The sequence below is a fragment of the Chiloscyllium plagiosum genome, unplaced genomic scaffold (assembly GCF_037043375.1).
Source record: "Chiloscyllium plagiosum isolate Xiang-an unplaced genomic scaffold, Cpla_swu_hap1 HiC_scaffold_53Y, whole genome shotgun sequence".
Taxonomy (NCBI): Eukaryota; Metazoa; Chordata; class Chondrichthyes; order Orectolobiformes; family Hemiscylliidae; genus Chiloscyllium; species Chiloscyllium plagiosum.
Window position 1 is genome coordinate 4,653,716 of NW_028270192.1, and position 25,151 is coordinate 4,678,866.

Sequence of the window (25,151 nt, forward strand, 5' to 3'; positions counted from 1 at the left end):
ACTCTGTTTATCACCCTCTGTTACTCGCACACTGTTTCAGCCCCTCTGCTTCCCGCCCTCTGTTTCTCGCCCCCTGTTTCAGCCCCTCTGTTTCCCGCCCTCTGTTTATAGCCCACTGTTTCAGCCCCTCTGTTTCCCGCCCTCTGTTCCTCTCCCCTTGTTTCAGCCCATCTGTTTCTCGCCCTCTGTTTCATGCCCTCTGTTTCTCGCCCTCTGTTTCTTGCCTTCTGTTTCAGCCCGTATGTATCTCGCCCTCTGTATCTCGCCCTCTGTTTCAGCCCCTCTGTTTCTTGCCCTCTGTTTCAGAACCTCTGTTTCTCGCCCTCTAATTCTCGCCCTTTGTTTCAGCCCCTCTGTTTCTCGCCCTCTGTTTCTCGCCCTCTGTTTCGCGCCCACAGTTTCTCGCCCTCTGTTTCTCGCCCTCTGTTTCTCGCCCTCTGTTTCTCCCCCTCTGTTTCAGCCCCTCTGTTTCTCGCACTCTGTTTATCACCCTCTGTTTCTCGCCCACTGTTTCAGCCCCTCTGTTTCTCGCACTCTGTTTCTCGCCCTCCGTTCCAGCCCCTCTGTTTCTCACACTCTGTTTCTCGCCCTCTGTTTCTCGCCCTCTGTTTCTCGCCCTCTGTTTCTCGCCCTCTGTTCTAGCCCATCTTTTTCAGTCCCTCTGTTTCAGCCCCTCCATTTCTCGCCCTCTGTTTCTCGCCATCTGTTTCAGTCTCTCTGTTTCAGACCCTCTGTTTCAGCCCATCTGTTCCTCTCCCTCTGTTTCAGACCTTTGTTTCAGCCCCACTGTTTCTCGCCCTCTGATTCTAGCCCTCTGTTTCTCACCCTCTTTTTCTCGCCCTCTGGTTCTCGCCCTCTGTTTCTCACCTCTATTTCACCCATCTGTTTCTTGCCCTTTGTTTCGCGCCCTCTGTTTCAGCCCCTCTGTTTCAGCCCCTCTGTGCCTCGCACTCTGTTTCTCGCCCTCTTTTTCTCGCCCACTGTTTCTCACCCTCTGTTTCTAGCCCTCTGTTTCTAACCCTCTGTTTCTCGCCCTGTGATTCAGCCCATCTGCTTCTCGCCCTCTGTTTCAGAAAATTTTTTCTGCCCCTCTGTTTCACCTCTCTGTTTCTCACACTCTGTTTATCACTCTCTGTTTCTCGCCCTCTGTTTCAGCCCCTCTGTTTATCACCCTCTGTTTCTCGCCCACTGTTTCAGCCCCTCTGTTTCTCGCCCTCCGTTCCAGCCCCTCTGGTTCTCACACTCTGTTTCTCACCCTCTGTTTCTCACCCTCTGTTTTGCGCCCTCTGTTTCTCACCCTCTGTTTCTCACCATCTGTTTCAGCTCATATGTTTGTCCCCCACTGTTTCTCGCCATCTGTTTCAGCCACTCTGTTTCTCGCACTCTGTTTCTCACCCTCTGTTTCAGTCCATCTGTTTCTCGCACTATGTTTCTTGCCCTCTGTTTCAGCCACTCTGTTTCTCGCACTCTGTTTATCACCCTCTGTTTCTCGCCCACTGTTTCAGCCCTTCTGTTTCTCGCACTCTGTTTCTCGCCCTCCGTTCCAGCCCCTCTGTTTCTCACACTCTGTTTCTCGCCCTCTGTTTCTCGCCCTCTGTTTCTCGCCCTCTGTTTCTCGCCCTCTGTTCTAGCCCATCTTTTTCAGTCCCTCTGTTTCAGCCCCTCCATTTCTCGCCCTCTGTTTCTCGCCATCTGTTTCAGTCTCTCTGTTTCAGACCCTCTGTTTCAGCCCATCTGTTTCTCTCCCTCTGTTTCAGACCTTTGTTTCAGCCCCACTGTTTCTCGCCCTCTGATTCTAGCCCTCTGTTTCTTACCCTCTTTTTCTCGCCCTCTGTTTCTCACCTCTATTTCAGCCCATCTGTTTCTTGCCCTTTGTTTCGCGCCCTCTGTTTCAGCCCCTCTGTTTCAGCCCCTCTGTGCTTCGTACTCTGTTTCTCGCCCTCTTTTTCTCGCCCACTGTTTCTCACCCTCTGTTTCTAGCCCTCTGTTTCTAACCCTCTGTTTCTCGCCCTGTGATTCAGCCCATCTGCTTCTCGCCCTCTGTTTCAGAAAATTTTTTCTGCCCCTCTGTTTCACCTCTCTGTTTCTCACACTCTGTTTATCGCTCTCTGTTTCTCGCCCTCTGTTTCAGCCCCTCTGTTAATCACCCTCTGTTTCTCGCCCACTGTTTCAGCCCCTCTGTTTCTCGCCCTCCGTTCCAGCCCCTCTGGTTCTCACACTCTGTTTCTCACCCTCTGTTTCTCACCCTCTGTTTTGCGCCCTCTGTTTCTCACCCTCTGTTTCTCACCATCTGTTTCAGCTCATATGTTTCTCCCCCACTGTTTCTCGCCATCTGTTTCAGCCACTCTGTTTCTCGCACTCTGTTTCTCACCCTCTGTTTCAGTCCATCTGTTTCTCGCCCTATGTTTCTTGCCCTCTGTTTCAGCCACTCTGTTTCTCGCACTCTGTTTCTCGCCCTCTGTTTCTAGCCCTCAGTTTCTCGCACTCTGTTTCAGCCCATCTGTTTCTCGCCCTCTGTTTCAACCAATTATTTCAGCCCCTCTGTTTCAGCCACTCTGTTTCTCACACTCTGTTTATAGCCCTCTGTTTCAGCACCACTGTTTCACGCACTCTGTTTCTCGCCCTCTGTTTCTGACCCTCCATTTCTCACCTTTCGTTTCAGCCCCTCTGTTTCCCTCCCTCTGTTTCTCGCCCCCTGTTTCTACCCCTCTGTTTCAGCCCTTCTGTTTCTTGCCCTCTGTTTCCACCCCTCTGTTTAAGCCCCTCTGTTTCTCGCCCTCTGTTTCACGCGATCTGTTTCTCCCCCTCTGTTTCTCGCCCTCTGTTTCTCACCCTCTGTTTCAGCCCGTCTGTTTCTCACCCTCTGTTTCTTGCCCTCTGTTTCTCGCCCTCTGTTTCAGTCCATCTGTTTCTCGCCCTCTGTTTCAGCCCCTCTGTTTCTCGCACTCTGTTTCTCGCAATCTGTTTCTTGCCCTCTGTTTCTCGCCCTATGTTTCTCGCCCTCTGTTTCTAGCCCTCAGTTTCTCGCAATCTGTTTCAGCCCATCTGTTTCTAGCCCTATGTTTCTCGCCCTCTGTTTTAGCCACTCTGTTTCTCGCACTCTGTTTCTCGCCCTCTGTTTCTAGCCCTCAGTTTCTCATACCCTGTTTCAGCCCATCTGTTTCTCACACTCTGTTTATCGCCCTCTGTTTCAGCCCCACTGTTTCCCTCCCTCTGTTTCTCGCCCCCTGTTTCTGCCCCTCTGTTTCAGCCCTTCTGTTTCTTGCCCTCTGTTTCCACCCCTCTGTTTCAGCCACTCTGTTTCTCGCTCTCTCTTTCACGCCCTCTGTTTCTACCCCTCTGTTTCTCGCCCTCTGTTTCAGCCTGTATGTTTCTCGCCCTCTGTTTCTCGCCCTCTGTTTCAGCCCCTCTGTTTCAGCCCGTCTGTTTTTTCGCCTCTGTTTCAGTTCATCTGTTTCTCGCCCTCTGTTTCAGTCCATCTGTTTCTCGCCCTCTGTTTCAGCCCCTCTGTTTCTCGCCCTCTGTTTCAGCCCCTCTGTTTCTCGCCGTCTGTTTCTCGCCCTCTGTATCTAGCCCTCTGTTTCTCGTCCACTGTTTCAGCCCCTCTGTTTCTCGCCCTCTGTTTCAGCCAATTTTTTCAGCCCCTCTGTTTCACCTCTCTGTTTCTCACACTCTGTTTATCGCTCACTGTTTCAGCCCCTCTGTTTCTCGCAATCTGTTTATCACCCTCTGTTACTCGCACACTGTTTCAGCCCCTCTGCTTCCCGCCCTCTGTTTCTCGCCCCCTGTTTCAGCCCCTCTGTTTCCCCCCTTCTGTTTATAGCCCACTGTTTCAGCCCCTCTGTTTCCCGCCCTCTGTTCCTCTCCCCCTGTTTCAGCCCCTCTGTTTCAGCCCATCTGTTTCTCGCCCTCTGTTTCATGCCCTCTGTTTCTCGCCCTCTGTTTCTTGCCTTCTGTTTCAGCCCGTATGTTTCTCGCCCTCTGTATCTCGCCCTCTGTTTCAGCCCCTCTGTTTCTCGCCCTCTGTTTCAGCCCATCTGTTTCTCGCCCTCTGTTTCAGCCCATCTGTTTCTCGCACTCTGTTTCTAGCCCTCTTTTTCTCGCCCTCTGTTTCAGCCCATCTGTTTCTCGCCCTCTGTTTCAGAACCTCTGTTTCTCGCCCTCTAATTCTCGCCCTTTGTTTCAGCCCCTCTGTTTCTCGCCCTCTGTTTCTCGCCCTCTGTTTCGCGCCCACAGTTTCTCGCCCTCTGTTTCTCGCCCTCTGTTTCTCGCCCTCTGTTTCTCCCCCTCTGTTTCAGCCCCTCTGTTTCTCGCACTCTGTTTATCACCCTCTGTTTCTCGCCCACTGTTTCAGCCCCTCTGTTTCTCGCACTCTGTTTCTCGCCCTCCGTTCCAGCCCCTCTGTTTCTCACACTCTGTTTCTCGCCCTCTGCTTCTCGCCCTCTGTTTCTCGCCCTCTGTTTCTCGCCCTCTGTTCTAGCCCATCTTTTTCAGTCCCTCTGTTTCAGCCCCTCCATTTCTCGCCCTCTGTTTCTCGCCATCTGTTTCAGTCTCTCTGTTTCAGACCCTCTGTTTCAGCCCATCTGTTTCTCTCCCTCTGTTTCAGACCTTTGTTTCAGCCCCACTGTTTTTCGCCCTCTGATTCTAGCCCTCTCTTTCTCACCCTCTTTTTCTCGCCCTCTGGTTCTCGCCCTCTGTTTCTCACCTCTATTTCAGCCCATCTGTTTCTTGCCCTTTGTTTCGCGCCCTCTGTTTCAGCCCCTCTGTTTCAGCCCCTCTGTGCCTCGCACTCTGTTTCTCGCCCTCTTTTTCTCGCCCACTGTTTCTAACCCTCTGTTTCTAGCCCTCTGTTTCTAACCCTCTGTTACTCGCCCTGTGATTCAGCCCATCTGCTTCTCGCCCTCTGTTTCAGAAAACTTTTTCTGCCCCTCTGTTTCACCTCTCTGTTTCTCACACTCTGTTTATCGCTCTCTGTTTCTCGCCCTCTGTTTCAGCCCCTCTGTTTATCACCCTCTGTTTCTCGCCCACTGTTTCAGCCCCTCTGTTTCTCGCCCTCCGTTCCAGCCCCTCTGGTTCTCGCCCTCTGTTTCTCACCTCTATTTCAGCCCATCTGTTTCTTGCCCTTTGTTTCGCGCCCTCTGTTTCAGCCCCTCTGTTTCAGCCCCTCTGTGCCTCGCACTCTGTTTCTCAACCCCTGTTTCTCGCCCACTGTTTCAGCCCCTCTGTTTCTAGCCCTCTGTTTCTAACCTCTGTTTCTCGCCCTGTGATTCAGCCCATCTGCTTCTCGCCCTCTGTTTCAGAAAAATTTTTCTGCCCCTCTGTTTCACCTCTCTGTTTCTCACACTCTGTTTATCGCTCTCTGTTTCTCGCCCTCTGTTTCAGCCCCTCTGTTTATCACCTTCTGTTTCTCGCCCACTGTTTCAGCCCCTCTGTTTCTCGCCCTCCGTTCCAGCCCCTCTGGTTCTCACACTCTGTTTCTCACCCTCTGTTTCTCACCCTCTGTTTTGCGCCCACTGTTTCTCACCCTCTGTTTCTCACCATCTGTTTCAGCTCATATGTTTCTCCCCCACTGTTTCTCACCATCTGTTTCAGCCACTCTGTTTCTCGCACTCTGTTTCTCACCCTCTGTTTCAGTCCATCTGTTTCTCGCCCTATGTTTCTTGCCCTCTGTTTCAGCCCCTCTGTTTCTCGCATTCTGTTTATCACCCTCTGTTTCTCGCCCACTGTTTCAGCCCCTCTGTTTCTCGCACTCTGTTTCTCGCCCTCTGTTTCTCGCCCTCTGTTTCTCGCCCTCTGTTCTAGCCCATCTTTTTCAGTCCCTCTGTTTCAGCCCCTCCATTTCTCGCCCTCTGTTTCTCGCCATCTGTTTCAGTCTCTCTGTTTCAGACCCTCTGTTTCAGCCCATCTGTTTCTCTCCCTCTGTTTCAGACCTTTGTTTCAGCCCCACTGTTACTCGCCCTCTGATTCTAGCCCTCTGTTTCTCACCCTCTTTTTCTCGCCCTCTGGTTCTCGCCCTCTGTTTCTCACCTCTATTTCAGCCCATCTGTTTCTTGCCCTTTGTTTCGCGCCCTCTGTTTCAGCCCCTCTGTTTCAGCCCCTCTGTTTCTCGCCCTCTGTTTCTCGCCCTCTTTTTCTCGCCCACTGTTTCTCACCCTCTGTTTCTAGCCCTCTGTTTCTAACCCTCTGTTTCTCGCCCTGTGATTCAGCCCATCTGCTTCTCGCCCTCTGTTTCAGAAAATTTTTTCTGCCCCTCTGTTTCACCTCTCTGTTTCTCACACTCTGTTTATCGCTCTCTGTTTCTCGCCCTCTGTTTCAGCCCCTCTGTTTATCACCCTCTGTTTCTCGCCCACTGTTTCAGCCCCTCTGTTTCTCGCCCTCCGTTCCAGCCCCTCTGGTTCTCACACTCTGTTTCTCACCCTCTGTTTCTCACCCTCTGTTTTGCGCCCTCTGTTTCTCACCCTCTGTTTCTCACCATCTGTTTCAGCTCATATGTTTCTCCCCCACTGTTTCTCGCCATCTGTTTCAGCCACTCTGTTTCTCGCACTCTGTTTCTCACCCTCTGTGTCAGTCCATCTGTTTCTCGCCCTATGTTTCTTGCCCTCTGTTTCAGACACTCTGTTTCTCGCACTCTGTTTCTCGCTGTCTGTTTCTAGCCCTCAGTTTCTGGCACTCTGTTTCAGCCCATCTGTTTCTCACCCTCTGTTTCTCACCATCTGTTTCAGCTCATATGTTTCTCGCCCACTGTTTCTCACCCTCTGTTTCAGTCCATCTGTTTCTCGCCCTATGTTTCTCACCCTCTGTTTCAGCCACTCTGTTTCTCGCACACTGTTTCTCACCCTCTGTTTCTAGCCCTCAGTTTCTCGCACTCTGTTTCAGCCCATCTGTTTCTCGCCCTCTGTTTCAACCAATTATTTCAGCCCCTCTGTTTCAGCCCCTCTGTTTCTCACACTCTGTTTATCGCCATCGGTTTCAGCCCCACTGTTTCTCGCACTCTGTTTCTCGCCCTCTGTTTCTGACCCTCCGTTTCTCACCTTCTGTTTCAGCCCCTCTGTTTCCCTCCCTCTGTTTCTCGCCCCCTGTTTCTACCCCTCTGTTTCAGCCCTTCTGTTTCTTGCCCTCTGTTTCCACCCCTCTGTTTCAGCCCCTCTGTTTCTCGCCCTCTGTTTCACGCCATCTGTTTCTCCCCCTCTGTTTATCGCTCTCTGTTTCAGCCCGTATGTTTCTTGCCCTCTGTTTCTCGCCCTCTGTTTCAGCCCCTCTGTTTCAGCCCATCTGTTTCTCGCCCTCTGTTTCTTGTCCTCTGTTTCTCGCCCTCTGTTTCAGTCCATCTGTTTCTCGCCCTCTGTTTCAGCCCCTCTGTTTCTCGCACTCTGTTTCTCACCCTCTGTTTCTCACCATCTGTTTCACCTCATATGTTTCTCGCCCACTGTTCCTCGCCATCTGTTTCAGTCACTCTGTTTCTCGCACTCTGTTTCTCACCCTCTGTTTCAGTCCATCTGTTTCAACCCCTCTGTTTCAGCCCCTCTGTTTCTCGCTCTCTTTTTCTCACCTGCTGTTTCAGTCCCTCTGTTTCTTGCCCTCTGTTTTTCGCCCTCTGTTTGCGACCTTCTGTTTCTCGCCCTCTGTTTCAGCGCCTCTGTTTCTCGCCGTCTGTTTCTCGCCCTCTGTTTCAGCCCATATGTTTCTCACCCTCAGTTTCTCGCCCTCTGTTTCTCATCCTATGTTTCAGCCCGTATGTTTCTCGCCCTCTGTTTCTCGCCCTCTGTTTCAGCCCCTCTGTTTCTCACCCTCTGTTTCAGCCCATCTGTTTCTCGCCCTCTGTTTCAGCCCATCTGTTTCTCGCCCTCTGTTTCAGCCACTCCGTTTCTCGCACTCTGTTGCTTGCAATCTGTTTCTCGCCCTCTGTTTCTCACCCTCTGTTTCAGCCCATCTGTTTCTCGCCCTCTGTTTCAGACCCTCTGTTTCTCGCCCTCTGTTTCTCGCCCTCTTTTTCTCGCCCACTGTTTCTCACCCTCTGTTTCTAGCCCTCTGTTTCTAACCCTCTGTTTCTCGCCCTCTGATTCAGCCCATCTGCTTCTCGCCATCTGATTCAGAAAATGTTTTCTGCCCCTCTGTTTCACCTCTCTGTTTCTCACACTCTGTTTATCGCTCTCTGTTTCAGCCCCTCTGTTTCTCGCACTCTGTTTATCACCCTCTGTTTCTCGCCCACTGTTTCAGCCCCTCTGTTTCTCGCCCTCCGTTCCAGCCCCTCTGGTTCTCACACTCTGTTTCTCGCCCTCTGTTTCTCACCCTCTGTTTTGCGCCCTCTGTTTCTCACCCTCTGTTTCTCACCATCTGTTTCAGCTCATATGTTTCTCCCCCACTGTTTCTCGCCATCTGTTTCAGCCATTCTGTTTCTCGCACTCTGTTTCTCACCCTCTGTTTCAGTCCATCTGTTTCTCGCCCTATGTTTCTCGCCCTCTGTTTCAGCCACTCTGTTTCTCGCACTCTGTTTCTCGCCCTCTGTTTCTAGCCCTCAGTTTCTCGCACTCTGTTTCAGCCCCACTGTTTCTCGCCCCCTGTTTCTGCCCCTCTGTTTCAGCCCATCTGTTTCTTGCCCTATGTTTCTCGCCCTCTGTTTCAGCCACTCTGTTTCTCGCACTCTGTTTCTCGCCGTCTGTTTCTAGCCCTCAGTTTCTGGCACTCTGTTTCAGCCCATCTGTTTCTCACCCTATGTTTCTCGCCCTCTGTTTCAGCCACTCTGTTTCTCGCACTCTGTTTCTCGCCCTCTGTATCTAGCCCTCTGTTTCTCGTCCACTGTTTCAACCCCTCTGTTTCTCGCCCTCTGTTTCAGCCAATTTTTTCAGCCCCTCTGTTTCACCTCTCTGTTTCTCACACTCTGTTTATCGCTCACTGTTTCAGCCCCTCTGTTTCTCGCACTCTGTTTATCACCCTCTGTTTCTCGCATACAGTTTCAGCCCCTCTGTTTCTCGCACTCTGTTTCTCGCCCTCCATTCCAGCCCCTCTGGTTCTCACACTCTGTTTCTCGCCCTCTGTTTATCACCCTCTGTTTCTCGTCCACTGTTTCAGCCCCTCTGTTTCTCACACTCTGTTTCTCGCCCTCTGTTTCTCGCCCTCTGTTTCTCTACCTCTGTTCTAGCCCATCGTTTTCAGTCCCTCTGTTTCAGCCCCTCGATTTCTCGCCCTCTGTTTCTCGCCATCTGTTTCAGTCTCTCTGTTTCAGACCCTCTGTTTCAGCCCATCTGTTTCTCTCCCTCTGTTTCAGACCCTCTGTTTCAGCCCCACTGTTTCTTGCCCTCTGATTCTAGCCCTCTGTTTCTCACCCTCTTTTTCTCGCCATCTGTTTCTTGCCCTCTGTTGAAGCATCTCTGTTGCAACACCTCTGTTGCAGCCCATTGTGTTTCACGACCTCTGTTTCAGTCCCTCTGTTTCATCACCACTGATTCTCAGCCCTCTGTTTCTCGCCCTCTGGTTCTCGGCTTCTGTTTCTCGCCCTCTGTTTAAGCCCATCTGTTTCTCCCCCTTTGTTTAGCGCCCTCTGTTTCAGCCCCTCTGTTTCAGCCCCTCTGTGTCTCGCCCTCTGTTTCTCGCCCTGTGTTTCTCGCCATCTGCGTCAGCCACTTTGTTTCTCGCACTCTTTTTCTCGCCCTCTGTTTCTAGCCCTCAGTTTCTAGCACTCTGTTCCAGGACATCTGTTTCTCGCCCTCTGTTTCAGCCAATTATTTCAGCCGCTCTGTTTCAGCCCCTCTGTTTCTCACACTCTGTTTATCGCCCTCTGTTTCAGCCCCTCTGTTTCTCGCCGTCTGTTTCTCGCCCTCTGTATCTAGCCCTCTGTTTCTCGTCCACTGTTTCAGCCCCTCTGTTTCTCGCCCTCTGTTTCAGCCAATTTTTTCAGCCCCTCTGTTTCACCTCTCTGTTTCTCACACTCTGTTTATCGCTCACTGTTTCAGCCCCTCTGTTTCTCGCACTCTGTTTATCACACTCTGTTACTCGCACACTGTTTCAGCCCCTCTGCTTCCGCCCTCTGTTTCTCGCCCCCTGTTTCAGCCCCTCTGTTTCCCGCCCTCTGTTTATAGCCCACTGTTTCAGCCCCTCTGTTTCCCGCCCTCTGTTCCTCTCCCCCTGTTTCAGCCCATCTGTTTCTCGCCCTCTGTTTCATGCCCTCTGTTTCTCGCCCTCTGTTTCTTGCCTTCTGTTTCAGCCCGTATGTATCTCGCCCTCTGTATCTCGCCCTCTGTTTCAGCCCCTCTGTTTCTCGCCCTCTGTTTCAGAACCTCTGTTTCTCGCCCTCTAATTCTCGCCCTTTGTTTCAGCCCCTCTGTTTCTCGCCCTCTGTTTCTCGCCCTCTGTTTCGCGCCCACAGTTTCTCGCCCTCTGTTTCTCGCCCTCTGTTTCTCGCCCTCTGTTTCTCCCCCTCTGTTTCAGCCCCTCTGTTTCTCGCACTCTGTTTATCACCCTCTGTTTCTCGCCCACTGTTTCAGCCCCTCTGTTTCTCGCACTCTGTTTCTCGCCCTCCGTTCCAGCCCCTCTGTTTCTCACACTCTGTTTCTCGCCCTCTGTTTCTCGCCCTCTGTTTCTCGCCCTCTGTTTCTCGCCCTCTGTTCTAGCCCATCTTTTTCAGTCCCTCTGTTTCAGCCCCTCCATTTCTCGCCCTCTGTTTCTCGCCATCTGTTTCAGTCTCTCTGTTTCAGACCCTCTGTTTCAGCCCATCTGTTCCTCTCCCTCTGTTTCAGACCTTTGTTTCAGCCCCACTGTTTCTCGCCCTCTGATTCTAGCCCTCTGTTTCTCACCCTCTTTTTCTCGCCCTCTGGTTCTCGCCCTCTGTTTCTCACCTCTATTTCACCCATCTGTTTCTTGCCCTTTGTTTCGCGCCCTCTGTTTCAGCCCCTCTGTTTCAGCCCCTCTGTGCCTCGCACTCTGTTTCTCGCCCTCTTTTTGTCGCCCACTGTTTCTCACCCTCTGTTTCTAGCCCTCTGTTTCTAACCCTCTGTTTCTCGCCCTGTGATTCAGCCCATCTGCTTCTCGCCCTCTGTTTCAGAAAACTTTTTCTGCCCCTCTGTTTCACCTCTCTGTTTCTCACACTCTGTTTATCGCTCTCTGTTTCACGCCCTCTGTTTCAGCCCCTCTGTTTATCACCCTCTGTTTCTCGCCCACTGTTTCAGCCCCTCTGTTTCTCGCCCTCCGTTCCAGCCCCTCTGGTTCTCGCCCTCTGTTTCTCACCTCTATTTCAGCCCATCTGTTTCTTGCCCTTTGTTTCGCGCCCTCTGTTTCAGCCCCTCTGTTTCAGCCCCTCTGTGCCTCGCACTCTGTTTCTCAACCCCTGTTTCTCGCCCACTGTTTCAGCCCCTCTGTTTCTCGCACTCTGTTTCTCGCCCTCTTTTTCTCGCCCACTGTTTCTCACCCTCTGTTTCTAGCCCTCTGTTTCTAACCCTCTGTTTCTCGCCCTGTGATTCAGCCCATCTGCTTCTCGCCCTCTGTTTCAGAAAATTTTTTCTGCCCCTCTGTTTCACCTCTCTGTTTCTCACACTCTGTTTATCACTCTCTGTTTCTCGCCCTCTGTTTCAGCCCCTCTGTTTATCACCCTCTGTTTCTCGCCCACTGTTTCAGCCCCTCTGTTTCTCGCCCTCCGTTCCAGCCCCTCTGGTTCTCACACTCTGTTTCTCACCCTCTGTTTTGCGCCCTCTGTTTCTCACCCTCTGTTTCTCACCATGTGTTTCAGCTCATATGTTTCTCCCCCACTGTTTCTCGCCATCTGTTTCAGCCACTCTGTTTCTCGCACTCTGTTTCTCACCCTCTGTTTCAGTCCATCTGTTTCTCGCACTATGTTTCTTGCCCTCTGTTTCAGCCACTCTGTTTCTCGCACTCTGTTTATCACCCTCTGTTTCTCGCCCACTGTTTCAGCCCTTCTGTTTCTCGCACTCTGTTTCTCGCCCTCCGTTCCAGCCCCTCTGTTTCTCACACTCTGTTTCTCGCCCTCTGTTTCTCGCCCTCTGTTTCTCGCCCTCTGTTTCTCGCCCTCTGTTCTAGCCCATCTTTTTCAGTCCCTCTGTTTCAGCTCCTCCATTTCTCGCCCTCTGTTTCTCGCCATCTGTTTCAGTCTCTCTGTTTCAGACCCTCTGTTTCAGCCCATCTGTTTCTCTCCCTCTGTTTCAGACCTTTGTTTCAGCCCCACTGTTTCTCGCCCTCTGATTCTAGCCCTCTGTTTCTTACCCTCTTTTTCTCGCCCTCTGGTTCTCGCCCTCTGTTTCTCACCTCTATTTCAGCCCATCTGTTTCTTGCCCTTTGTTTCGCGCCCTCTGTTTCAGCCCCTCTGTTTCAGCCCCTCTGTGCTTCGTACTCTGTTTCTCGCCCTCTTTTTCTCGCCCACTGTTTCTCACCCTCTGTTTCTAGCCCTCTGTTTCTAACCCTCTGTTTCTCGCCCTGTGATTCAGCCCATCTGCTTCTCGCCCTCTGTTTCAGAAAATTTTTTCTGCCCCTCTGTTTCACCTCTCTGTTTCTCACACTCTGTTTATCGCTCTCTGTTTCTCGCCCTCTGTTTCAGCCCCTCTGTTAATCACCCTCTGTTTCTCGCCCACTGTTTCAGCCCCTCTGTTTCTCGCCCTCCGTTCCAGCCCCTCTGGTTCTCACACTCTGTTTCTCACCCTCTGTTTCTCACCCTCTGTTTTGCGCCCTCTGTTTCTCACCCTCTGTTTCTCACCATCTGTTTCAGCTCATATGTTTCTCCCCCACTGTTTCTCGCCATCTGTTTCAGCCACTCTGTTTCTCGCACTCTGTTTCTCACCCTCTGTTTCAGTCCATCTGTTTCTCGCCCTATGTTTCTTGCCCTCTGTTTCAGCCACTCTGTTTCTCGCACTCTGTTTCTCGCCCTCTGTTTCTAGCCCTCAGTTTCTCGCACTCTGTTTCAGCCCATCTGTTTCTCGCCCTCTGTTTCAACCAATTATTTCAGCCCCTCTGTTTCAGCCCCTCTGTTTCTCACACTCTGTTTATAGCCCTCTGTTTCAGCACCACTGTTTCACGCACTCTGTTTCTCGCCCTCTGTTTCTGACCCTCCATTTCTCACCTTTCGTTTCAGCCCCTCTGTTTCCCTCCCTCTGTTTCTCGCCCCCTGTTTCTACCCCTCTGTTTCAGCCCTTCTGTTTCTTGCCCTCTGTTTCCACCCCTCTGTTTAAGCCCCTCTGTTTCTCGCCCTCTGTTTCACGCGATCTGTTTCTCCCCCTCTGTTTCTCGCCCTCTGTTTCTCACCCTCTGTTTCAGCCCGTCTGTTTCTCGCCCTCTGTTTCTTGCCCTCTGTTTCTCGCCCTCTGTTTCAGTCCATCTGTTTCTCGCCCTCTGTTTCAGCCCCTCTGTTTCTCGCACTCTGTTTCTCGCAATCTGTTTCTTGCCCTCTGTTTCTCGCCCTATGTTTCTCGCCCTCTGTTTCTAGCCCTCAGTTTCTCGCAATCTGTTTCAGCCCATCTGTTTCTAGCCCTATGTTTCTCGCCCTCTGTTTTAGCCACTCTGTTTCTCGCACTCTGTTTCTCGCCCTCTGTTTCTAGCCCTCAGTTTCTCATACCCTGTTTCAGCCCATCTGTTTCTCACACTCTGTTTATCGCCCTCTGTTTCAGCCCCACTGTTTCCCTCCCTCTGTTTCTCGCCCCCTGTTTCTGCCCCTCTGTTTCAGCCCTTCTGTTTCTTGCCCTCTGTTTCCACCCCTCTGTTTCAGCCACTCTGTTTCTCACTCTCTCTTTCACGCCCTCTGTTTCTACCCCTCTGTTTCTCGCCCTCTGTTTCAGCCTGTATGTTTCTCGCCCTCTGTTTCTCGCCCTCTGTTTCAGCCCCTCTGTTTCAGCCCGTCTGTTTTTTCGCCTCTGTTTCAGTTCATCTGTTTCTCGCCCTCTGTTTCAGTCCATCTGTTTCTCGCCCTCTGTTTCAGCCCCTCTGTTTCTCGCCCTCTGTTTCAGCCCCTCTGTTTCTCGCCGTCTGTTTCTCGCCCTCTGTATCTAGCCCTCTGTTTCTCGTCCACTGTTTCAGCCCCTCTGTTTCTCGCCCTCTGTTTCAGCCAATTTTTTCAGCCCCTCTGTTTCACCTCTCTGTTTCTCACACTCTGTTTATCGCTCACTGTTTCAGCCCCTCTGTTTCTCGCACTCTGTTTATCACCCTCTGTTACTCGCACACTGTTTCAGCCCCTCTGCTTCCCGCCCTCTGTTTCTCGCCCCCTGTTTCAGCCCCTCTGTTTCCCCCCTTCTGTTTATAGCCCACTGTTTCAGCCCCTCTGTTTCCCGCCCTCTGTTCCTCTCCCCCTGTTTCAGCCCCTCTGTTTCAGCCCATCTGTTTCTCGCCCTCTGTTTCATGCCCTCTGTTTCTCGCCCTCTGTTTCTTGCCTTCTGTTTCAGCCCGTATGTTTCTCGCCCTCTGTATCTCGCCCTCTGTTTCAGCCCCTCTGTTTCTCGCCCTCTGTTTCAGCCCATCTGTTTCTCGCCCTCTGTTTCAGCCCATCTGTTTCTCGCACTCTGTTTCTAGCCCTCTTTTTCTCGCCCTCTGTTTCAGCCCATCTGTTTCTCGCCCTCTGTTTCAGAACCTCTGTTTCTCGCCCTCTAATTCTCGCCCTTTGTTTCAGCCCCTCTGTTTCTCGCCCTCTGTTTCTCGCCCTCTGTTTCGCGCCCACAGTTTCTCGCCCTCTGTTTCTCGCCCTCTGTTTCTCGCCCTCTGTTTCTCCCCCTCTGTTTCAGCCCCTCTGTTTCTCGCACTCTGTTTATCACCCTCTGTTTCTCGCCCACTGTTTCAGCCCCTCTGTTTCTCGCACTCTGTTTCTCGCCCTCCGTTCCAGCCCCTCTGTTTCTCACACTCTGTTTCTCGCCCTCTGCTTCTCGCCCTCTGTTTCTCGCCCTCTGTTTCTCGCCCTCTGTTCTAGCCCATCTTTTTCAGTCCCTCTGTTTCAGCCCCTCCATTTCTCGCCCTCTGTTTCTCGCCATCTGTTTCAGTCTCTCTGTTTCAGACCCTCTGTTTCAGCCCATCTGTTTCTCTCCCTCTGTTTCAGACCTTTGTTTCAGCCCCACTGTTTTTCGCCCTCTGATTCTAGCCCTCTCTTTCTCACCCTCTTTTTCTCGCCCTCTGGTTCTCGCCCTCTGTTTCTCACCTCTATTTCAGCCCATCTGTTTCTTGCCCTTTGTTTCGCGCCCTCTGTTTCAGCCCCTCTGTTTCAGCCCCTCTGTGCCTCGCACTCTGTTTCTCGCCCTCTTTTTCTCGCCCACTGTTTCTAACCCTCTGTTTCTAGCCCTCTGTTTCTAACCCTCTGTTACTCGCCCTGTGATTCAGCCCATCTGCTTCTCGCCCTCTGTTTCAGAAAACTTTTTCTGCCCCTCTGTTTCACCTCTCTGTTTCTCACACTCTGTTTATCGCTCTCTGTTTCTCGCCCTCTGTTTCAGCCCCTCTGTTTATCACCCTCTGTTTCTCGCCCACTGTTTCAGCCCCTCTGTTTCTCGCCCTCCGTTCCAGCCCCTCTGGTTCTCGCCCTCTGTTTCTCACCTCTATTTCAGCCCATCTGTTTCTTGCCCTTTGTTTCGCGCCCTCTGTTTCAGCCCCTCTGTTTCAGCCCCTCTGTGCCTCGCACTCTGTTTCTCAACCCCTGTTTCTCGCCCACTGTTTCAGCCCCTCTGTTTCTAGCCCTCTGTTTCTAACCTCTGTTTCTCGCCCTGTGATTCAGCCCATCTGCTTCTCGCCCTCTGTTTCAGAAAAATTTTTCTGCCCCTCTGTTTCACCTCTCTGTTTCTCACACTCTGTTTATCGCTCTCTGTTTCTCGCCCTCTGTTTCAGCCCCTCTGTTTATCACCTTCTGTTTCTCGCCCACTGTTTCAGCCCCTCTGTTTCTCGCCCTCCGTTCCAGCCCCTCTGGTTCTCACACTCTGTTTCTCACCCTCTGTTTCTCACCCTCTGTTTTGCGCCCTCTGTTTCTCACCCTCTGTTTCTCACCATCTGTTTCAGCTCATATGTTTCTCCCCCACTGTTTCTCACCATCTGTTTCAGCCACTCTGTTTCTCGCACTCTGTTTCTCACCCTCTGTTTCAGTCCATCTGTTTCTCGCCCTATGTTTCTTGCCCTCTGTTTCAGCCCCTCTGTTTCTCGCATTCTGTTTATCACCCTCTGTTTCTCGCCCACTGTTTCAGCCCCTCTGTTTCTCGCACTCTGTTTCTCGCCCTCTGTTTCTCGCCCTCTGTTTCTCGCCCTCTGTTCTAGCCCATCTTTTTCAGTCCCTCTGTTTCAGCCCCTCCATTTCTCGCCCTCTGTTTCTCGCCATCTGTTTCAGTCTCTCTGTTTCAGACCCTCTGTTTCAGCCCATCTGTTTCTCTCCCTCTGTTTCAGACCTTTGTTTCAGCCCCACTGTTACTCGCCCTCTGATTCTAGCCCTCTGTTTCTCACCCTCTTTTTCTCGCCCTCTGGTTCTCGCCCTCTGTTTCTCACCTCTATTTCAGCCCATCTGTTTCTTGCCCTTTGTTTCGCGCCCTCTGTTTCAGCCCCTCTGTTTCAGCCCCTCTGTGCCTCGCACTCTGTTTCTCGCCCTCTTTTTCTCGCCCACTGTTTCTCACCCTCTGTTTCTAGCCCTCTGTTTCTAACCCTCTGTTTCTCGCCCTGTGATTCAGCCCATCTGCTTCTCGCCCTCTGTTTCAGAAAATTTTTTCTGCCCCTCTGTTTCACCTCTCTGTTTCTCACACTCTGTTTATCGCTCTCTGTTTCTCGCCCTCTGTTTCAGCCCCTCTGTTTATCACCCTCTGTTTCTCGCCCACTGTTTCAGCCCCTCTGTTTCTCGCCCTCCGTTCCAGCCCCTCTGGTTCTCACACTCTGTTTCTCACCCTCTGTTTCTCACCCTCTGTTTTGCGCCCTCTGTTTCTCACCCTCTGTTTCTCACCATCTGTTTCAGCTCATATGTTTCTCCCCCACTGTTTCTCGCCATCTGTTTCAGCCACTCTGTTTCTCGCACTCTGTTTCTCACCCTCTGTTTCAGTCCATCTGTTTCTCGCCCTATGTTTCTTGCCCTCTGTTTCAGCCACTCTGTTTCTCGCACTCTGTTTCTCGCTGTCTGTTTCTAGCCCTCAGTTTCTGGCACTCTGTTTCAGCCCATCTGTTTCTCACCCTCTGTTTCTCACCATCTGTTTCAGCTCATATGTTTCTCGCCCACTGTTTCTCACCCTCTGTTTCAGTCCATCTGTTTCTCGCCCTATGTTTCTCACCCTCTGTTTCAGCCACTCTGTTTCTCGCACACTGTTTCTCACCCTCTGTTTCTAGCCCTCAGTTTCTCGCACTCTGTTTCAGCCCATCTGTTTCTCGCACTCTGTTTCAACCAATTATTTCAGCCCCTCTGTTTCAGCCCCTCTGTTTCTCACACTCTGTTTATCGCCATCTGTTTCAGCCCCACTGTTTCTCGCACTCTGTTTCTCGCCCTCTGTTTCTGACCCTCCGTTTCTCACCTTCTGTTTCAGCCCCTCTGTTTCCCTCCCTCTGTTTCTCGCCCCCTGTTTCTACCCCTCTGTTTCAGCCCTTCTGTTTCTTGCCCTCTGTTTCCACCCCTCTGTTTCAGCCCCTCTGTTTCTCGCCCTCTGTTTCACGCCATCTGTTTCTCCCCCTCTGTTTCTCGCCCTCTGTTTCAGCCCGTATGTTTCTTGCCCTCTGTTTCTCGCCCTCTGTTTCAGCCCCTCTGTTTCAGCCCATCTGTTTCTCGCCCTCTGTTTCTTGTCCTCTGTTTCTCGCCCTCTGTTTCAGTCCATCTGTTTCTCGCCCTCTGTTTCAGCCCCTCTGTTTCTCGCACTCTGTTTCTCGCAATCTGTTTCTTGCACTCTGTTTCTCACCCTCTGTTTCTCACCATCTGTTTCACCTCATATGTTTCTCGCCGACTGTTCCTCGCCATCTGTTTCAGTCACTCTGTTTCTCGCACTCTGTTTCTCACCCTCTGTTTCAGTCCATCTGTTTCAACCCCTCTGTTTCAGCCCCTCTGTTTCTCGCTCTCTTTTTCTCACCTGCTGTTTCAGTCCCTCTGTTTCTTGCCCTCTGTTTTTCGCCCTCTGTTTCCGACCTTCTGTTTCTCGCCCTCTGTTTCAGCGCCTCTGTTTCTCGCCGTCTGTTTCTCGCCCTCTGTTTCAGCCCATATGTTTCTCACCCTCAGTTACTCGCCCTCTGTTTCTCATCCTATGTTTCAGCCCGTATGTTTCTCGCCCTCTGTTTCTCGCCCTCTGTTTCAGCCCCTCTGTTTCTCACCCTTTGTTTCAGCCCATCTGTTTCTCGCCCTCTGTTTCAGCCCATCTGTTTCTCGCCCTCTGTTTCAGCCACTCCGTTTCTCGCACTCTCTTGCTTGCAATCTGTTTCTCGCCCTCTGTTTCTCACCCTCTGTTTCAGCCCATCTGTTTCTCGCCCTCTGTTTCAGACCCTCTGTTTCTCGCCCTCTGTTTCTCGCCCTCTTTTTCTCGCCCACTGTTTCTCACCCTCTGTTTCTAGCCCTCTGTTTCTAACCCTCTGTTTCTCGCCCTCTGATTCAGCCCATCTGCTTCTCGCCATCTGTTTCAGAAAATTTTTTCTGCCCCTCTGTTTCACCTCTCTGTTTCTCACACTCTGTTTATCGCTCTCTGTTTCAGCCCCTCTGTTTCTCGCACTCTGTTTATCACCCTCTGTTTCTCGCCCACTGTTTCAGCCCCTCTGTTTCTCGCCCTCCGTTCCAGCCCCTCTGGTTCTCACACTCTGTTTCTCGCCCTCTGTTTCTCACCCTCTGTTTTGCGCCCTCTGTTTCTCACCCTCTGTTTCTCACCATCTGTTTCAGCTCATATGTTTCTCCCCCACTGTTTCTCGCCATCTGTTTCAGCCATTCTGTTTCTCGCACTCTGTTTCTCACCCTCTGTTTCAGTCCATCTGTTTCTCGCCCTATGTTTCTCGCCCTCTGTTTCAGCCACTCTGTTTCTCGCACTCTGTTTCTCGCCCTCTGTTTCTAGCCCTCAGTTTCTCGCACTCTGTTTCAGCCCCACTGTTTCTCGCCCCCTGTTTCTGCCCCTCTGTTTCAGCCCATCTGTTTCTTGCCCTATGTTTCTCGCCCTCTGTTTCAGCCACTCTGTTTCTCGCACTCTGTTTCTCGCCGTCTGTTTCTAGCCCTCAGTTTCTGGCACTCTGTTTCAGCCCATCTGTTTCTCACCCTATGTTTCTCGCCCTCTGTTTCAGCCACTCTGTTTCTCGCACTCTGTTTCTCGCCCTCTGTATCTAGCCCTCTGTTTCTCGTCCACTGTTTCAACCCCTCTGTTTCTCGCCCTCTGTTTCAGCCAATTTTTTCAGCCCCTCTGTTTCACCTCTCTGTTTCTCACACTCTGTTTATCGCTCACTGTTTCAGCCCCTCTGTTTCTCGCACTCTGTTTATCACCCTCTGTTTCTCGCATACAGTTTCAGCCCCTCTGTTTCTCGCACTCTGTTTCTCGCCCTCCATTCCAGCCCCTCTGGTTCTCACACTCTGTTTCTCGCCCTCTGTTTATCACCCTCTGTTTCTCGTCCACTGTTTCAGCCCCTCTGTTTCTCACACTCTGTTTCTCGCCCTCTGTTTCTCGCCCTCTGTTTCTCTACCTCTGTTCTAGCCCATCGTTTTCAGTCCCTCTGTTTCAGCCCCTCGATTTCTCGCCCTCTGTTTCTCGCCATCTGTTTCAGTCTCTCTGTTTCAGACCCTCTGTTTCAGCCCATCTGTTTCTCTCCCTCTGTTTCAGACCCTCTGTTTCAGCCCCACTGTTTCTTGCCCTCTGATTCTAGCCCTCTGTTTCTCACCCTCTTTTTCTCGCCATCTGTTTCTTGCCCTCTGTTGAAGCATCTCTGTTGCAACACCTCTGTTGCAGCCCATTGTGTTTCACGACCTCTGTTTCAGTCCCTCTGTTTCATCACCACTGATTCTCAGCCCTCTGTTTCTCGCCCTCTGGTTCTCAGCTTCTGTTTCTCGCCCTCTGTTTAAGCCCATCTGTTTCTCCCCCTTTGTTTAGCGCCCTCTGTTTCAGCCCCTCTGTTTCAGCCCCTCTGTGTCTCGCCCTCTGTTTCTCGCCCTGTGTTTCTCGCCATCTGCGTCAGCCACTTTGTTTCTCGCACTCTTTTTCTCGCCCTCTGTTTCTAGCCCTCAGTTTCTAGCACTCTGTTCCAGGACATCTGTTTCTCGCCCTCTGTTTCAGCCAGTTATTTCAGCCGCTCTGTTTCAGCCCCTCTGTTTCTCACACTCTGTTTATCGCCCTCTGTTTCAGCCCCTCTGTTTCTCGCCGTCTGTTTCTCGCCCTCTGTATCTAGCCCTCTGTTTCTCGTCCACTGTTTCAGCCCCTCTGTTTCTCGCCCTCTGTTTCAGCCAATTTTTTCAGCCCCTCTGTTTCACCTCTCTGTTTCTCACACTCTGTTTATCGCTCACTGTTTCAGCCCCTCTGTTTCTCGCACTCTGTTTATCACCCTCTGTTACTCGCACACTGTTTCAGCCCCTCTGCTTCCCGCCCTCTGTTTCTCGCCCCCTGTTTCAGCCCCTCTGTTTCCCGCCCTCTGTTTATAGCCCACTGTTTCAGCCCCTCTGTTTCCCGCCCTCTGTTCCTCTCCCCCTGTTTCAGCCCATCTGTTTCTCGCCCTCTGTTTCATGCCCTCTGTTTCTCGCCCTCTGTTTCTTGCCTTCTGTTTCACCCCGTATGTATCTCGCCCTCTGTATCTCGCCCTCTGTTTCAGCCCCTCTGTTTCTCGCCCTCTGTTTCAGAACCTCTGTTTCTCGCCCTCTAATTCTCGCCCTTTGTTTCAGCCCCTCTGTTTCTCGCCCTCTGTTTCTCGCCCTCTGTTTCGCGCCCACAGTTTCTCGCCCTCTGTTTCTCGCCCTCTGTTTCTCGCCCTCTGTTTCTCCCCCTCTGTTTCAGCCCCTCTGTTTCTCGCACTCTGTTTATCACCCTCTGTTTCTCGCCCACTGTTTCAGCCCCTCTGTTTCTCGCACTCTGTTTCTCGCCCTCCGTTCCAGCCCCTCTGTTTCTCACACTCTGTTTCTCGCCCTCTGTTTCTCGCCCTCTGTTTCTCGCCCTCTGTTTCTCGCCCTCTGTTCTAGCCCATCTTTTTCAGTCCCTCTGTTTCAGCCCCTCCATTTCTCGCCCTCTGTTTCTCGCCATCTGTTTCAGTCTCTCTGTTTCAGACCCTCTGTTTCAGCCCATCTGTTCCTCTCCCTCTGTTTCAGACCTTTGTTTCAGCCCCACTGTTTCTCGCCCTCTGATTCTAGCCCTCTGTTTCTCACCCTCTTTTTCTCGCCCTCTGGTTCTCGCCCTCTGTTTCTCACCTCTATTTCAGCCCATCTGTTTCTTGCCCTTTGTTTCGCGCCCTCTGTTTCAGCCCCTCTGTTTCAGCCCCTCTGTGCCTCGCACTCTGTTTCTCGCCCTCTTTTTCTCGCCCACTGTTTCTCACCCTCTGTTTCTAGCCCTCTGTTTCTAACCCTCTGTTTCTCGCCCTGTGATTCAGCCCATCTGCTTCTCGCCCTCTGTTTCAGAAAACTTTTTCTGCCCCTCTGTTTCACCTCTCTGTTTCTCACACTCTGTTTATCGCTCTCTGTTTCTCGCCCTCTGTTTCAGCCCCTCTGTTTATCACCCTCTGTTTCTCGCCCACTGTTTCAGCCCCTCTGTTTCTCGCCCTCCGTTCCAGCCCCTCTGGTTCTCGCCCTCTGTTTCTCACCTCTATTTCAGCCCATCTGTTTCTTGCCCTTTGTTTCGCGCCCTCTGTTTCAGCCCCTCTGTTTCAGCCCCTCTGTGCCTCGCACTCTGTTTCTCAACCCCTGTTTCTCGCCCACTGTTTCAGCCCCTCTGTTTCTCGCCCTCTGTTTCTCGCCCTCTTTTTCTCGCCCACTGTTTCTCACCCTCTGTTTCTAGCCCTCTGTTTCTAACCCTCTGTTTCTCGCCCTGTGATTCAGCCCATCTGCTTCTCGCCCTCTGTTTCAGAAAATTTTTTCTGCCCCTCTGTTTCACCTCTCTGTTTCTCACACTCTGTTTATCACTCTCTGTTTCTCGCCCTCTGTTTCAGCCCCTCTGTTTATCACCCTCTGTTTCTCGCCCACTGTTTCAGCCCCTCTGTTTCTCGCCCTCCGTTCCAGCCCCTCTGGTTCTCACACTCTGTTTCTCACCCTCTGTTTCTCACCCTCTGTTTTGCGCCCTCTGTTTCTCACCCTCTGTTTCTCACCATCTGTTTCAGCTCATATGTTTCTCCCCCACTGTTTCTCGCCATCTGTTTCAGCCACTCTGTTTCTCGCACTCTGTTTCTCACCCTCTGTTTCAGTCCATCTGTTTCTCGCACTATGTTTCTTGCCCTCTGTTTCAGCCACTCTGTTTCTCGCACTCTGTTTATCACCCTCTGTTTCTCGCCCACTGTTTCAGCCCTTCTGTTTCTCGCACTCTGTTTCTCGCCCTCCGTTCCAGCCCCTCTGTTTCTCACACTCTGTTTCTCGCCCTCTGTTTCTCGCCCTCTGTTTCTCGCCCTCTGTTTCTCGCCCTCTGTTCTAGCCCATCTTTTTCAGTCCCTCTGTTTCAGCCCCTCCATTTCTCGCCCTCTGTTTCTCGCCATCTGTTTCAGTCTCTCTGTTTCAGACCCTCTTATTCAGCCCATCTGTTTCTCTCCCTCTGTTTCAGACCTTTGTTTCAGCCCCACTGTTTCTCGCCCTCTGATTCTAGCCCTCTGTTTCTTACCCTCTTTTTCTCGCCCTCTGGTTCTCGCCCTCTGTTTCTCACCTCTATTTCAGCCCATCTGTTTCTTGCCCTTTGTTTCGCGCCCTCTGTTTCAGCCCCTCTGTTTCAGCCCCTCTGTGCCTCGCACTCTGTTTCTCGCCCTCTTTTTCTCGCCCACTGTTTCTCACCCTCTGTTTCTAGCCCTCTGTTTCTAACCCTCTGTTTCTCGCCCTGTGATTCAGCCCATCTGCTTCTCGCCCTCTGTTTCAGAAAGTTTTTTCTGCCCCTCTGTTTCACCTCTCTGTTTCTCACACTCTGTTTATCACTCTCTGTTTCTCGCCCTCTGTTTCAGCCCCTCTGTTTATCACCCTCTGTTTCTCACCCACTGTTTCAGCCCCTCTGTTTCTCGCCCTCCGTTCCAGCCCCTCTGGTTCTCACACTCTGTTTCTCACCCTCTGTTTCTCACCCTCTGTTTTGCGCCCTCTGTTTCTCACCCTCTGTTTCTCACCATCTGTTTCAGCTCATATGTTTCTCCCCCACTGTTTCTCGCCATCTGTTTCAGCCACTCTGTTTCTCGCACTCTGTTTCTCACCCTCTGTTTCAGTCCATCTGTTTCTCGCCCTATGTTTCTTGCCCTCTGTTTCAGCCACTCTGTTTCTCGCACTCTGTTTCTCGCCCTCTGTTTCTAGCCCTCAGTTTCTCGCACTCTGTTTCAGCCCATCTGTTTCTCGCCCTCTGTTTCAACCAATTATTTCAGCCCCTCTGTTTCAGCCCCTCTGTTTCTCACACTCTGTTTATAGCCCTCTGTTTCAGCACCACTGTTTCACGCACTCTGTTTCTCGCCCTCTGTTTCTGACCCTCCATTTCTCACCTTTCGTTTCAGCCCCTCTGTTTCCCTCCCTCTGTTTCTCGCCCCCTGTTTCTACCCCTCTGTTTCAGCCCTTCTGTTTCTTGCCCTCTGTTTCCACCCCTCTGTTTAAGCCCCTCTGTTTCTCGCCCTCTGTTTCACGCGATCTGTTTCTCCCCCTCTGTTTCTCGCCCTCTGTTTCTCACCCTCTGTTTCAGCCCGTCTGTTTCTCGCCCTCTGTTTCTTGCCCTCTGTTTCTCGCCCTCTGTTTCAGTCCATCTGTTTCTCGCCCTCTGTTTCAGCCCCTCTGTTTCTCGCACTCTGTTTCTCGCAATCTGTTTCTTGCCCTCTGTTTCTCGCCCTATGTTTCTCGCCCTCTGTTTCTAGCCCTCAGTTTCTCGCACTCTGTTTCAGCCCATCTGTTTCTCGCCCTATGTTTCTCGCCCTCTGTTTTAGCCACTCTGTTTCTCGCACTCTGTTTCTCGCCCTCTGTTTCTAGCCCTCAGTTTCTCATACCCTGTTTCAGCCCATCTGTTTCTCGCCCTCTGTTTCAACCAATTATTTCAGCCCCTCTGTTTCAGCCCCTCTGTTTCTCACACTCTGTTTATAGCCCTCTGTTTCAGCACCACTGTTTCACGCACTCTGTTTCTCGCCCTCTGTTTCTGACCCTCCATTTCTCACCTTTCGTTTCAGCCCCTCTGTTTCCCTCCCTCTGTTTCTCGCCCCCTGTTTCTACCCCTCTGTTTCAGCCCTTCTGTTTCTTGCCCTCTGTTTCCACCCCTCTGTTTAAGCCCCTCTGTTTCTCGCCCTCTGTTTCACGCGATCTGTTTCTCCCCCTCTGTTTCTCGCCCTCTGTTTCTCACCCTCTGTTTCAGCCCGTCTGTTTCTCGCCCTCTGTTTCTTGCCCTCTGTTTCTCGCCCTCTGTTTCAGTCCATCTGTTTCTCGCCCTCTGTTTCAGCCCCTCTGTTTCTCGCACTCTGTTTCTCGCAATCTGTTTCTTGCCCTCTGTTTCTCGCCCTATGTTTCTCGCCCTCTGTTTCTAGCCCTCAGTTTCTCGCACTCTGTTTCAGCCCATCTGTTTCTCGCCCTATGTTTCTCGCCCTCTGTTTTAGCCACTCTGTTTCTCGCACTCTGTTTCTCGCCCTCTGTTTCTAGCCCTCAGTTTCTCATACCCTGTTTCAGCCCATCTGTTTCTCACACTCTGTTTATCGCCCTCTGTTTCAGCCCCACTGTTTCCCTCCCTCTGTTTCTCGCCCCCTGTTTCTGCCCCTCTGTTTCAGCCCTTCTGTTTCTTGCCCTCTGTTTCCACCCCTCTGTTTCAGCCACTCTGTTTCTCGCTCTCTCTTTCACGCCCTCTGTTTCTACCCCTCTGTTTCTCGCCCTCTGTTTCAGCCTGTATGTTTCTCGCCCTCTGTTTCTCGCCCTCTGTTTCAGCCCCTCTATTTCAGCCCGTCTGTTTCTCGCCTCTGTTTCAGTTCATCTGTTTCTCGCCCTCTGTTTCAGTCCATCTGTTTCTCGCCCTCTGTTTCAGCCCCTCTGTTTCTCGCCCTCTGTTTCAGCCCCTCTGTTTCTCGCCGTCTGTTTCTCGCCCTCTGTATCTAGCCCTCTGTTTCTCGTCCACTGTTTCAGCCCCTCTGTTTCTCGCCCTCTGTTTCAGCCA